Here is a 15,072-nt window from a genome sequence, read left to right as displayed (position 1 = left end):
CCTGGCCCTGCTCAGCGCTCCGTCCTGAGCCAGCGGCTGACCCCAGCCTGGACCAGCTCCAGGCCCAGTGAAGCCCCTCCCTCCAAAAGCACTAAGAAGCTCAAGAGCATTAAATCAGGAGTGGGGTCCCCTTCCAGGTGGAGGTCCCCGGCCACCACCTGGGTCACAAACCCTACAGCTCGCCCTGGCCCAGCCTGGGTGACCACTGCCCTGTGTTCTGGCTGCTAATGTCCTCTACCCTGCTTGGCCCCCACCACCCTCTGCCCCTGCTGCTCGGCCACCGTGGGCAGGAGTGATGGCTCCCACGTGGCTTCCCTTGGCTCAGCCTGGCTGGCAGGTGGTCTGAGATGGGCTCCAAGGTGCCACCTACAGTTAGACTTCAGGTCCTTTGTTTTTATGGCTGTAATAATATCTTTTCCCAGGAAGCTCCTGAGCACCGTGACCCAGGATGCCAGGAACCGGGGGTCCACGTCCCCTACAGGCTCCCACAGTCCCCGGGGGTCCCCAGGCAGCTGGTGGGCTTTACACAGGGGGGGATGGATGCTACAATTTTATCCACTGACATTTTGCAAATTTGAAACAGGGGATGAGCTTGGCTCAGCCCCTGAAGGGCTCCTGTCCAAAAGAGGCCCCGGGGCCTGGGCTTCCCTGGCCAGGGACACTGGGCCTGGCTGGCCCCTCTCATGCACCTCCCTCCCCTCCTTCCCCCACTGTCCCCAGGTGGGGCGTCAGAACCCACGGCCCCTCCCCTGCTCGGCCCGAGGACGTGCGCCTGCGGCCAGGCCTCTCTGATGAACGCAGCCTGGACGAGGCGCACATTTGGCTCCCCGTGTTGAATTCCAGGAGTTCTGGGAGGCTCAGCTGGGGAGTTCTCCTGGTGGCAGCCAGTGTCTCCTGGGGCTGCCACCACCTGACGGCTCCGCTGGGCCCAGGGGGACATCCAAGATGGCTCAGCCACAAAGCTGGCACTTGGTTGGTGCCCACTGTCAACTGGCAGGTGCCCTGGAGCCGGTGACTGAGGGCCTCCCTCTGGCATGGCAGAAACAGGGGAATTGGGCTTCGACAAGGCAGACCAGCGTCCCACGAGAGCCAGACAGAAGGCATATGCACCTGGAGACCAGGATGTATCACTTCCGCTGCTTCCTGTTGGTGACAGCAAGGGTCACTAAGTGCCATCCAGATTCTTTTTTTCTTTTTGGAGGTCCTGGGGATGGAACCCAAGAGCATTGGACACTGAACTACACCCGCAGCCCGTTCTTTATTTTATTTTGAGACAGGATCTCCCTAAATCATTGAGGCTGGACTCCAACTTGTGATCTGCTGCTTGAGCTTCCCAGGGCCACCAAGCCTGGGCCAGCCCAGATTGGAGAGGAAGGAACATAGACCCCGTCCCACAACAGAAGTATTTTTTAAAAATGAGACATGTTTTAAAAACTGCCTCTGTGTGGGTTAGAGTTAGCTCAGAGTCGAGCTTACCCAGTGTGTGCATGGCCCTGGGTTCAATCCCCAGCACCACAAAAAATAAATAATAATCAAAACTGCCAACATCTGGCACATAGCAAGATCTCAATAAGTGTTTGCAGTTGTACGATAGCTCCAAATAAGAAAAGTAAACATAACATATAATGCAAAATGGAATTGTTGAAATATCAACGTAAGAGTCAAAATTTCAACAAAAATTGTATAATCCAAAATATACTCAGTCGTAACCTAGTGAAATAGGATTTGATATGCCTGTGGAATGTGTTGGCTCAGAAATGTATGATTTTGTAAAACACAGAAAGCACAGCCATAAACACCCAACACCAGAACTGCGTCACCTGTGACCCGTGTGGGCTCCTCTGTCAGCTGCCTGGTGCTGGCTGGGAAAGGACCCCGTGAAGTTTTCACATTTTCCCCCCAAAACACATCGAGGCGTCCCTGGGGGAAACCATTGGAGTTTACTAGATAGAACAAGCTCAAAATAAAACTCTCCAGTGCACAATCGATGACTCCCATCACGAATGGCAGAAAAGAGACCAGAGATGTGGAGGTGTTTTTCCAAGTGGCTTGTCACATAGAGAAGCCAGGCACAGTTGTGCCACTGCCCAGACACTTGCAAACCAGCCACACAGGGAGGGACAAGCCGCCCGCGGCAAACAGGTGAAGCTCGTTGCAAAATTATTTTATCTTTTTCCAAGTCACACTGCAGGTGGAGGGGACCCTGAAGTTAATGGCCAACAACACGGAGGATGGGTGACTCCCGCGGGCACCCACCAACACACACTTCACTTCACCGGCACAGAAGCCACTGCCGAGCAAGAGCTGGGGATACCCCACTTCTGTGCCTCAACAGAACCCTGCTGCCCGGGAAGAGGCTCCGTGCCCTGTCCAAGCCAATCCTGAGACCCTGCTCCCGATGTCCCAGGCTCCCTTGCAGCGAGGGAAGCCCTGTGACCCAGGTGACCAGTGAGAAGGAAGGAGAGAGCAGCAGGCGGGTTCGGGGAAAGTCTTTTCTTCTCGCGTGTCAGAAGCCAGGCACCCCACACGGGCGGGGCCAGACTTTTCCGACCTGGACTGGGGCGGAACATTGATCCAAGCCATCTTGCCGGCCTCAGGCTTCCTGTCATAGAAGGAAAACGCCCCTGTGTCCCCAAGCCTCCTCCATCTCTCCTCCCCATCTGCCCTCAAGCCACAGTGACCTCCGATCCTTTGCGAGGTTTCCCCGACATCCACACTCCTCCTTCTGAGGCCACTCTGTCCCTTCCTCTCACCAAGGCCCGGCTCCACTGCCCTGGGCCTGTCCCCACCACTCCCTGGGGATGCCCCTCAAGGGTCCCCTCCCCCTGCTTCCTTTGCATTTCCCCTTCCTGGGCTTCCGGCCAGCTGTGCCCAGCCACTGGCCACTCCCTCCACCTGGGAACCTCCTCTGGGCTCCCAGGGCCCCAGCTCTCCTCCCAGAGGCCAGGGTGTTCACTGACCTGTCCATTGTTCTACCTCACCACCTGAAACACTGCCTGGCCACTAGTCACTGAGGAAGACTCTGCGGTTGTGTCCCCAGTGTCCCCCGCCCCTATCTTCTGCAGGAATAAAAGACACAGCTATTTAGATAGGTGCTTGCCACGCACATAGATGGGGTCACATGACTGGATTCTGACCAATGGAATGAGAGCAGAAACAATTTCCGGTTAATGCCTTCAAAAAGAAAGGTAGGTACCTCCCCTTCATTTTCTTGCCTCAGCTGAAAGGCAGATGCAATGGCAGGAGCTAGAGCAGCCACCTGCAGACAGCACTGCTCCTGTAGGCTCAGATCGTTTCGCAACAGAGAGGTAAACATCAGCCTTATTTACATCACCGCCTTCGGGCAGAGACCCAGCTCTCAGAATGCACGAAAGCAATTGTAGCTCGATTTTCTGTCACTGTCCAGACGTGAGGGAATGTGCTGCACATTTTATTTGGGTCTTGCTCATCGCTGTCCCTGACACCGTAGGGAGGACGTTTTGGGGTACTCTGATGGCTGCCTTGTGAGTCACGACACAGACTGGACAGGGACACAGGGATCCAGACAGAGAGCATGCCTGTCACGTGGCCTGCGGGGCCAGGCAGTGCCACCTTGTTGGAGGCCCCGGCTCCGGGATGCCGCACTCCGCACTCACCCACAAGTGCAGCCGTTGGGTCAGGGCGCCTCCCGAGCTTCCTGCTGAGAAAAATGGAGAAAATCACAGCCGAACCAGGGTCCCTGGGTGATCCCTTTCCAGCCAGCCATCAGAAGGGACAGGAAGGACGAAGGTCTGCTCTTCCAGCCCCAGATCCTCCCTGTTGACTGGAGGTGCACATTGAGCTTTCTGAAAAAAAAGAGAAAGCTCCAAAGCCGTCCTCTGTGGCACAAAAGCCCTTCTCGTGACTCCCCCACCCCCAGGACTGGGCACCGAATCCAGGGGCGCTCTGCCGCCAGCTGCACCTCCAGCCCTTTTTATTTGTAAGTTTGAGACAAGGTCTCGCTAAGTTACTGAGGCCAGCCTCGAGCCTGCGCTCCTCCTGCCTCGGCCTCCTGAGAGCTGGTTACAGGTGCGTCACCACGCCGCGTCACTCTCAGCAACATGGCCAGATGTGGTGACATCTGACACTGTCACCACAGAGCTGAGATACAATCTACACCTGTGATACAGAGATGCCAGAGCTGTAAACCCAACTGCGGGGACTCCTCGACCCCGAGGGCTCCTCTGCCCCAGGGATTGACCTTCTCCTCTGCTCAGCAGGAGAAACCGTGAGCAGCATAAGCCTATTAACCCCCGTCCAAGCCGCTGCCCAACAAGCAGGAACCCTCTCCGGCGTGAAATGCAACCAAAGCCAGGGTCAGGCCGCTGTCCCCAGGACTCCCCAGCCCCGGAGTGTGCCTGTGTGTGGCGTCTCCTCTTCTGATGGGCACTGAAGGGAAATTCCGCGAATAATGGCTCCTCTGTCGCCTCTGGGGCCGTGTCCAATCCCCAAAGCGCAGCGCTGCTGAACGCCACCTGGCCCTGGCCAGCGCCCTCCGACACCCTGCCGCTGGCGATGGGTGGCCACATTCAGCGAGATCAAGGGTAAAGGAAGGCGGCGGCCTGCCAGGGGACCGGACGCACTCCATCCTGCGAGTGAGCGGGGACAGAGGGTTGGAGAGAGACTTCCCTTTGGGTGATCCGAGGCTACTTCTGAAAACTGTGGTCAAGTCTAAACAACCTAAAAATGAACCGTTCTGGGCCGGGGCTGGGCTCAGAGGCCGAGCATCTGCCCAGCACGTGAGGCCTGGGCTCGAGCCTCAGTTCTGCGTACAGATAGATGAATAAAATAAAGGTCCGTCAACAACGAAAAGACAGTTTTAAGATGTACCGTTTCGGTCCTGTTGAGGCGTGCGCTCCAGGGGCGTTAAGTCCCCTCGTCACTGTGCAGCCAGCACCACGGCCCGTCTTCGGAACTTTGCTTCACCCCGATGTGAGTTCTGAACCCCTTGAGTGAGAGCTCCCCTCCCCCCCATCCCTCCCCCAGGCCTGGCCACTTTGTCAACTGTCCCAGGGACCTTGTGTAAACGGAACGGGACAATGTTCACCCTTTACTTCTGGTTTCTTCCACTTCGCATGTTTCCAAGGTCCATCCGTGTTGTAGCCAAGCATCTGAATTTCATTCCTTTTTTAGGCTGAATAATAGTCCCCTATACATAGAGTCACCTGTTCCTTATCTGTTCCTCTGTTGGCCACTTTGGCTGCATCACCTTTTGGCACTGGGAACGTGGGGTGCACTTGTCTGTCTAAGTCCCTCCTCTGGGTCCCTTCTAGTATGTTCCCACTTCCATGTGGGAAGTCTGCATTTAATGTTTTTTTGGGTTTTTTTGGCAGTACTGGGGATTGAACCTGGGGCACTCTACCCCTGAGCTACATCCCCTGCCCTTTTTAAATTTCATTTTGGAAAAAAAGAAAAGAAAAAGAAAAAAAGAAATAAATTTCATCTTGAGTCAGGTCCTGCCCAGTTGCTGAGGCTGGCCTTGAACTGGGTGGGGATCCTCATGCCTCGGCCTCCTGAGTCCCTGGGTCCCAGGCGTGGGCCACACCTGGCGGTGCTTGACTTCCTAAGGAAGTTCCGTTCTGCTACACTGCGCGCACTGTGCTGCTCCGTGGGACGTTCCTTGCTAATTCACTTCGACTTGTTCAGCTTCGGCACATCTTCTCCGGATCTGACTAAGCTGGATCTGAACAGACCCTCCACTTCCCTGTCCTCAGGCTTGCTTGTATTGCCATTTTAGGGGTCACCCTGCAGAGGGTCCCAGACGTCCAGCTAAAGCCCGGTGCTCTGGGCATCTCCAGCCCCAGGTTCTCAGGTTGCCGACTTCGACTTGAAGGTCCTTTGTGCTAGGACCAGGACATGTGGCCCTCACCCTGAGGCTGGGGGACAGGGTCTGCGAGGGGACTTCCAGGCCGCGATGGTGGATGGGGACCAGGGTGGGGCCACGTTCCCCTCAAAACCTCCGGGGGAAGCCGCTGGAGGTGGGGTGTCTGGGGAGGGGGAAGGGTTCGGCCAAGCAGTGGGGCTGTGGCAACAGAAATGGGGAGGAAGAGGCCGGGGTGGGGGCAGATGAACCGGAGAGACCAGAGAGAGGCCAGGTCCCCCGCCCGACGGGCTGGGCTGAGAGCTGGGCCCCATGTCCCCAGGGTCAGCACGCCTGGCCAGGCTGCCGGGGAGGGGGGGCTACCTTCTGCTGAATCTGAACGGGCCTCCACTTCCCTGCCCTCTGGCGCTTGCTTTTATTGCCACTTTAGGGGTCACCTGGCCAAGCAGTGCACCCCCTGCCGGGCTGTGGAGCCCCCTCTGCATGGAGATGTGGCAGAGGTAGCTCAGAACACTGAAGCCACCCGCCCTTCCCTCGGGCCTGTGCCAGGGCCGGTGAGTGACCTCTGGATGTCCAAAGGTCCGGAACTCCACCTCAGAGCTGAGCTTAGGCCTCGGACCACCCTGTGTCTTTACCCCATAAAGACTTCCAAACCCTGCCCTCAGCGGGGCACTGGACACCCCCTCTCCTCCTCTTTGGCTGCCTTGTGAATAAACCCTTTCTTGTTTGCAAACCTGGTCATTGTCGTTCTGGTGTCCTGGGCCATGAGCACACGGGCCTCAACCCCAAACACCAGTGGCCTCCCAAAAACCTCACTGCCACACAACATCAGCCCCCACCCACTAGGGGCTCACTTGGGACGGCTGTGTTCTAGCACTCTCCAGGGGTGAACACTGGACCTCAAGACAACCCCCACTTCCCAGGTGAGGACACTGCAGCTCAGAGAGGCTGAGTAACATCCCCAGGATCACACAGCCCAGAAGTGGAGAAACCCACGCTTGTCCCCCCAAACTGCCTCTCTAACCACAGGAGTCTTTCCTGAGGGACATCACACTCTCCACGAGATCCAATGTCTCCTTCCCACGTCGTCTTGGAAGTGGGGCCACAGCCAGAGAATCCTCAGCTCTCGGGCTTGGTCCCTGGTCCTCCTTCCCTCTGCACAGACTCCTGCGGCTGCAGCCCCCCCCTGCAGGGACAAACTCCTCTAAAGAGAGGCTGGCTGGCCCAGCCCACCCCGCGGCCTCCGCCTTCTCGGGAGCCGTGAGGGCTGCAGAGAACAAACACTTCTCTCCTTTGTCACACAGAGTAATAGACTCTTGAAAAATCACGTTCTCGAGGATCACAGCTGAGTCGTATAAGCTGGGACTCTCCATCAAAGAGCCTCGGAACCACCGGCTAATGGAATCTCAGCCGGTGACCAGAGATTCCAGGTCACTCCAGTCTCTCCAGGGCTGGGCTGAGGCAGTGACACGGAGCAGGGCAGGGAGATGGCAGGGCCGAGAGGGAGGAAGCCTTGGGGGACAGGAAGGGGAGAGAGAGGCCCGGCCTGTTGTCACGCTAGAGGAAGCCATTGGCCAGCGAGGCTGGCTCTGTTACTGATGGTTTTTAATTATGTAAATCAGCCCAGGGCCTGTGCCTGGCACAGGCTTGGCATCCATCAGCTGGCAGCAGAATTAATCAATAAATAACCAGCTGGATGGGGCCCGGGCCTGAGCGCCAGCCACGCCCCACCCCCACCCAGCTGTCGGCGGGGGAGGAGAAGGAGGGCCACAGCCCAGGGCCATCAGGGCGTTGCACACGCATGTACAAACCCGCCCGCACATACCAACCAGGCACAGTAGCAGTGGCTTCAGACTGTGCACATGTCCGGGCAGACACACCTGTGTGTGCAAATCACACGCAGAGTCAGAAGCAGCAGTGCCCCCGCCCCAGCCCCATGGGCCTCAGAAGCCCAGCAGTAGGAGATGAGGTCCTTGTCCAACCTCGCCCTCGACCCCTCTTGGCTCACAGCCACAACACCCTGTGACACTGGCCGGGCTGGGCCCGGCCGGTGGCTTACAGATGAGGAAACTGAGACCCAGAGGAGGAGCCGGCCTGAGGTCACATCCAGGGGCTCCTCCCTCTGCCAGTCCCTGCCCCCCTCAGATGCAAAGAGTGGGAACGGAGGGGCATCGCTGAGGCCAGGTCCCCTCCAAAGAACAGGGCCCTTGGTGACCTGGCAGAGAGGGCCGCAGGCAGCAGGGAGGCTGGCCCGGCCCCCCAGCTCCCAGGGTGGCTCAGCGCCACCCATAAACCTCCCCTCGGCCTGGCTGCTCCTTGCTCATGCTCCAGCGTCAAGGGGAGAGACTCCCATCGCTAGTGGCAGGAGGGAGCTGGCAGGGAGACGGTCCCCTCTTCCCCTTTCTGCCTCCAGCTACCCACGGTCTCTGCTGCCTGATTGGGGACCACTGAATCCTGAGTCAGAGATGAACCGAGGCATAACGATCTCCTGACCCCCAGCACTGAGTCCCTGTTCTCTGGGCCTGGGGACCGTGCAGTGGGGGCCAGCTCTTGGCACCCACTTCCTGAGCGTCAGCTGAAAGGCTCCTGGGAGGCAGGGAGAGGGAGCAGGGAGATGGCCCAAAGGAGACCAGGAAAGGGCCTTCAGGGCTCCTGGGGAACCGCCTTTGGGGACCACCCACTTCTTAAAGCAGCTGAGCTACACCCCCAGCCTTTTTTTATTTGAGTCAGAGTCTCTCTGAGTTGCAGAGGCTGGTGGTGAACTTGGAGTCCTCCTGCCTCAGCCTCCTGAGTGCTGAGATGACCGGTGTGCGCCACGGCCCCCAGCTGGCTTTTCTTTTTATGAGACAGGGTCTCACCGTGTTGCAGAGGCCGGCTTTGAACTCACGACCTGCCCGTGTCCACCGAGCTGGCCTTTCTTACAAGTTGCCAGCTAACGCCGTGACCGCTGGTGTGGGGGCCACGCTCTGAGAACCCACAGCCCGTGCGAGTGCCCACTAAGCAGCTCGACTCTGCTGACCCCCCAAACTCTCTGAGTCAGGGAGGTGAGCCAGGGCCCAAGGCCACACAGGGAGGGAGTGGCCCACCAGAAGGGGGGTCCTGAGGTGGAGGAGGCTCTATCCCCACCCACCTGCCCCCCTTCTACTCCTATCCCAACCCCCATCAGGAGCGAAAAGGCGGAACTGCCTTCCTGGGCAGAAGTGATCTCTTAATCTCTTGGGCTTTAATCTTGCAGCCCAACATAAACCTAAATCCTCCCAGGGAAAGGAAGGGGGTGGGGACACTGATCTGCCCTGGATGGGGGGTAATCTAGGCTTTAGGGTCTCACTTGGCCACAGATGTCTCACCCCATCCTCTGGGAGCTCTGGGGGAGGAGCAGAGGCAATGGGAGAGGAGAGGCGGAGGCAGCCAGAGGGGGAGAGGAGATGGACTGAGCCGTTCAAAAGGCCTCACCGGCAGGAGGAGTTTCCTTGACCAAGAGGCAAAAGCATTAGCATAAAAGAAAAAGCGGTAAACAGGGCGCCATGAAAATGAGAATTTATAGTGAGCACAAAACACCCTTAAGAGAACCGAGAGCCTCTCCCGGGTCAGGAACGGTATCGTAATGCCTGTCCGGATGCGAGGGAGGACCAGCATCACCTCACATAAAGCACTCCTACACATGAAATGACCCACAGTCTTAAACAGGCAGAAGATACGAGAGGCACCTCACCAAAGAGAAGATGCATCCAAACAGCCAACTCGCACTTGAAAAGACGTTAGCAACCCTCAAGAGACAGGAAACGGAAACCCTCCAGTTACCCTTCATACCCAGCAGGAGGGGCACCACTTGAGATTGAAAATAGCAAGTATAGGCTGACAGAATCACCTCCCGTCATAGCTGGTCCCAGTGTCACGGCTCAGCCACTGTGAAAACCGTCTGGCCGTCTCTTACTGCTCTGGATGGGATGTTGTGTCTCCTACAGAATCTGCACTGAAACTTGGTTGCCCGTGTGAGAGTACTAAGGGGGGTGCTTAGGGACGGTTTTAATCACAAGGGTGGGGCCTCCTGGACGGAGTTAGCGTCCTTGTGAAGAGGCTCGAGGGAGCTGGTTAGCCTTTTGCTCCTCCGGCCATGTGAGGACACAGCAAGAAGGCACCAGCCCTTGCCAGACGCCGGATGTGCTAGCACCTTGATCTTGAATTTCTCGGCTTCCTGAGTTGTGAACAGTGAGTTTCCATTATCCATTGACTGCCCAGCTTCAGACAGCTGGTCACAGTAGGAAGGCCCTGAGACACCTGTGCCTGACCTACCCATTCTGCTCCTAGGAATTCACCGGGAGAAATGGAAGCGTCTGTCCACACAGTGACAAGGAGGCTCCCTGCAACAGAAAGACACCCAGACGTCCATCAACAAGTCCCTGATCACCACCATGGAGCCCCTCCCCGATCCTGGACACTTACCCCTGATTCGTTATATGGAAGAGACACGAGGCTCCGCGTGGCATGAGCCAGTAGTTTCCCAGTAGTGAGACACGGTTCCTCACGACTCCACCCACGGAAGACCTAGAGGTGGACATCACTGAAACCCCTGCCCTTCACACCCGTTTCACAGATGGGCACCCACCTGCCCCCTGTGGAGAGGCCCATGGTGCCCAGGAGACCAGCATTCAAGGCTCAGGTCCCAGATGCTGAGCCAGCCTCCAACTGACCTGGACCAGTCCTGGGACCAGGTGCCAATGGTGCTCCATGCAGGTCACTGCTGCTGGGGACCTTGACATAAGCACCAGGGAGATGGCCACTGCCCACCTGGACAGCAGGCCCTGCCACGGAGATAAAGGAGAAGCCAGAGAACGCTGACAAACTGTAAAGAATAAGCAGCTAAAATAAGCCCTGGCTGGGAGGGAAACGTGTCCCCCTCGGTCTTGCCGTTGAAATGGAGCAGCTGTCCAGGAGCCGCCCCGCGAGGCTCAGGAGGACAGCTGAGAAGCCCACACCAGGACCACCCGGGGGCTGGTACCTGGAACGGGCACTGGGTGGCCTGGGTCCAAATCTCTGCTCCAAGAGCCATCTTGGACGTCCCGCCGGGCCCAGCGGAGCCGTCAGGTGGTGGCAGCCCCAGGAGACACCAGCTGCCACCAGGAGAACTCCCCAGCTGAGCCTCCCAGAACTCCTGGAATTCAACACGGGGAGCCAAAGAGAATGACCCTTTTCACCACAAGCAACGTCACCAATCAGAGGTGAGCAGAAGGCGCGCCTCGTCCAGGCTGCGTTCATCAGAGAGGCCTGGCCGCAGGCGCACGTCCTCGGGCCGAGCAGGGGAGGGGCCGTGGGTTCTGACGCCCCACCTGGGGACAGTGGGGGAAGGAGGGGAGGGAGGTGCAGTGAGAGGGGCCAGCCAGGCCCAGTGTCCCTGGCCAGGGAAGCCCAGGCCCTGGGGCCTCTTTTGGACAGGAGCCCTTCAGGGGCTGAGCCAAGCTCACAGCTCATCCCGTTTCAAATTTGCAAAATGTCAGTGGATAAAATTGTAGCATCCAGGGCTGGGGATGTGGCTCAAGTGGTAGCGCGCTCGCCTGTCATGCGTGCGGCCCGGGTTCTATCCTCAGCACCACATACAAACAAAGATGTTGTGTCCGCCGAGAACTAAAAATAAATAAATAAATATTAAAAAAAAAAAAAAAAAGAAACACAGGGAACAAACGGCCGTGGGCAAGCTACGGTTTCCAGCACATTCTACAAGACACCTTTTGCCACTTCTTCCTCCCACCTCCGTGAGCCTGGTGAACAGGTACGATTCCAAACACAGTATTTCCCATGCATTTTTTAAAGCTATTTACAAAAAGTTTTATTCTACGACGTCTACTGTCAAACATGGCAAGCCCTTCTAAATATACAGAAGCTCTCCCACAAGAGAACCTGTCCTCCTCGCGCTCGGCACTGGTAAATACAACCATGCACGTCCCGGTGGTTATAATCCGAGAGATCTTCTAACATGACCGTTTTGGCCTTAAATCTCTCCCTCCCCACTTCCTTCTCTCTAAATTCAGTCCAGTGGACAAGTGCAGCCGTATGTGATGCTTACAGATGGTTAAACAAATTCACAGCCAGAAATTATTTACAGAGGACAAGCTTTCCCATGGATTTAACACAATGCAGAAAATGTGCTAATTTTACTTTGTCATACACTGGCAATCTCTTTATCATCTAGAGACGCCAAGTTGCAAAACTGGGTCTCCTTTTGTCCATGATATGCACACTGCAGGGGTGGGGCTCAGCGGTACGGCGCTCTCCTAGCACGCGTGAGGCCTTGGGTGTGATCCTCAGCACCTAGTTAAAGTAACTAAATGAACAATAAACGTATAACCACCTCCACAGCCCTGCTTAGAGCAGTGGGTTAACAGTTCCACTCCCCAAAGACACTATTTGATATGAAGTTGAGCAAAAATATATCTACAAAGCGATATTTTTGCCACCTCTGCATTTAACATACGCAGGGCCCTTCTGAACATCTCACCAGACGAGATGTTTCAGGTAAGGGCTTTGATTCGTCTGCCACATACACCATAGTCTGGAGTCAACTGCCCACAGGTAGCAATGTTCTAATTTGGAAATGTCTTCAAAATATGAGCATTCTGGCCCGTCACTGACCCGGGGGCTATAATGCTGACATCTTTTTTTTTTTTTTAAAGAGAGAGAGAGAATTTTTTCTAATATTTATTTTTTAGTTTCGGCGGACACAACATCTTTGTTTGTATGTGGTGCTGAGGATCGAACCCAGGCCGCACACATACCAGGCGAGCGCTCTACCGCTTGAGCTACATCCCCAGCCCAATGCTGACATCTTTAGAAGACCTTCTTTCCCAGGAATTTTAATACAAAACGGACATAATTTATGCTTACGAACAGTACTTGGTCACACAGTGGCCACCTCTTTAACATCTAGAAAGACTGCGGACGTAGATGAGGACTCGTTTGTCCTTTATAGACACTCTGCACAAAAGCAAAACAAAGCCCACGGACAGGAATGAGGGGTGAAATCCACACACAAACAGTGTGGACCCATGCGGCCCAGGACCGGCTTCTCTTCCTTGTCCCAGCTTCTGCTCAAGGGAACAGGTGTCGCTCCTGGTGTCACTTCCAGAGGTGGCTCCATTTCAAAGTCGCTTCCAGAAGTCATTTCTGATTGTTTAAAACAAATGGGAGGCCAGGCACCATGGTGCAGGCCTGGAATCCCAGTGGCTGGGGAGGCTGAGGCAAGAGGATCGCAAGTTCAAAGCCAGCCTCAGCAACTTAGTGAGGCTCAGTGGTTAAGTGCCCTTGGGTTCAATCCCCAGTACCAATAAATAAATTAAAAAATAATTTAAAAGGGCATTTCCAAGGCATGTTGTTTTCTAACCATCAAACAGGGCAAGCTCTTCCTCCCCACATGTCCAGATTTGGTGAAGTTTGATTTTTCAGCCAAGCTTTCTTTGAGAGCAGATTTTCCCAGTACACACAGGCCTTCTCCAGAGGCCGCAGACCTTCCCAGGGGGCACCAGGCACTTCGGATTGGCCGGGGGACGCGCTGCCCCTCAGTTGGGCAAATCAAGGCCACCAGCCGGCCATTAGCTGCACGTATCACTGTCGGTGGCTTCGCTCCGGACCCTTGAGGCCTCTGTTCCAGGGTTCGGGTTCGGGGACAGGTGAGGGCGCGTCCAACCGAAGGAACGCCCCCCGCCCAAGCCCTGTGGCCCCGATGTCTGACCCATGGTCGCCTTTGGGGCCTCCCGCCTTCTCGGGCCCTCGAAGCCCCTCGTCCTCGGCGGTGCTCGGAAGGTCGCCCTTCTCACCACCCGAGGGGGCCGCGTCCTCCGCAGGATCCTCGACTGGACCCAATAGAGTTGGGCCTGGAGCCCCTGCAGCCGCGGCCACCCAGCTGCGACCACAGCCGTGGTCATCAAGGCCTTCGCGGAAGAGACTGGCCCGTCCTTGGCGGCCGCGCTCCCCGTGTCCGCAAGGCAGAGGCCACAGCCTGGCCCACAGCAGCTCCCCAGGTTGGCCCCTTGCCCATGGGCCACTGGCCACCGGGCCTCACCTGTTCCCATCTAAGTCACTGTCTTAATTCCCCAGGAGAGAGGGGACCCCACTCCTGAGAGAGGGGACACCCCTGGGACTGACTCCAGCCACCTCCCCCTGAAGCAAAGCGGCCGGTCCCTCAGGCAGGCTCCTGCAGGGCCGCTCCCCTCTCCTGGAATGTTCTCTGCCTCCAGAATCCAATACTCAAAGGATCTGAAGTCTAACTGTAGGTGGCACCTGGAGTCCATCTCGGGCCACCTGCCCACAGGGTGAGCCGAGGGAAGCCACCACTCCTGCCCACGGTGGCCGAGCAGCAGGGGCAGGGGGTGGTGAGGGCCAGCAGCTGTAGGGGAGATCTGCAGCCAGAACACGGGGCAGGTGGTCACCCAGGCTGGGCCAGGGCGAGCTGTAGGGTTTGTGACCCAGGTGGTGGCCGGGGACCTCCACCTGGAAGGGGACCCCACTCCTGATTTAATGCTCTTGAACTTCTTAGTGCTTTTGGAGGGAGGGGCTTCACTGGGCCTGGAGCTGGTGCAGGCTGGGGTCAGCCGCTGGCTCACGACGGAGCGCTTCGGGCAGTGAGCGGAGCCAGGCAAAGCGGGGGAGGAGGGAAGCCCGGACGAGTCTGGGAAGCCGTCACCTGTCCCCAGCACCCAGTCAGGAAGCAGGGACGCTAGGATTTGAACCCAGGCTGTGGGACTCCACCCTCCTGTCTCCTGGGACAGCCCTCACAGCCAGCTGCTCTCCTGAGGGTCACTGGAGTTGTCCCCCTCCTCCGGGGAGCCTTCCTGGATTGCTCTGGCCGAGTCACGCCCACCCCCCCTCCTTCCTTCACTGTTTTCCCACAGGGCTAGAGGCCGGCCTCTGCCTTCTTTTCTACTCTGCAACATGGGCCCCCGAGGGTGACATTGAGGACTGCAGGAGCCTGGTCGGTGCCTGGTACACAGAGGCAGCTATCAAGTATCAACCACCAACGACGACGTTCCTGGTGGAACTTCATTTCCTTATTGTGCCTCCCCTGGGAGGTGGAACTCCCAGTGCTGGACCCCCCCCTCACCGCTCCCACCCGCTGCTCCTGATACAATTGACCCACTGATGTCTCCTGGCGCAGAAGGAGCAGCCCAGAGCTTCCCCAGGCTTAGGTTTACGGAGGCAAAAATAAGTGGTGATTATCAGCGATTCATTTGTCAAATGCAAGG

General features: G+C 57.0%; 1 long non-coding RNA gene across 1 annotated transcript; it reads right to left on the bottom strand.

The window, feature by feature from the left end:
- Window positions 1-1,192: 1,192 nt before the first annotated feature.
- Window positions 1,193-11,340, bottom strand: LOC125616433. The gene is made up of 3 exons (XR_007347063.1): window positions 9,552-11,340; window positions 2,961-3,824; window positions 1,193-2,602 (listed from the first exon to the last, which is right to left on the bottom strand). It is a non-coding gene; the product is annotated as an uncharacterized LOC125616433 (long non-coding RNA).
- Between the last annotated feature and the right edge of the window lie 3,732 nt (window positions 11,341-15,072).

The sequence above is a fragment of the Marmota marmota genome, unplaced genomic scaffold (assembly GCF_001458135.2).
Source record: "Marmota marmota marmota unplaced genomic scaffold, marMar, whole genome shotgun sequence".
In the NCBI taxonomy this organism is placed as follows: domain Eukaryota; kingdom Metazoa; phylum Chordata; class Mammalia; order Rodentia; family Sciuridae; genus Marmota; species Marmota marmota.
The sequence above is the reverse complement of the archived record's forward strand: the minus strand, read 5'-3'. Positions and strand labels throughout refer to the sequence as shown.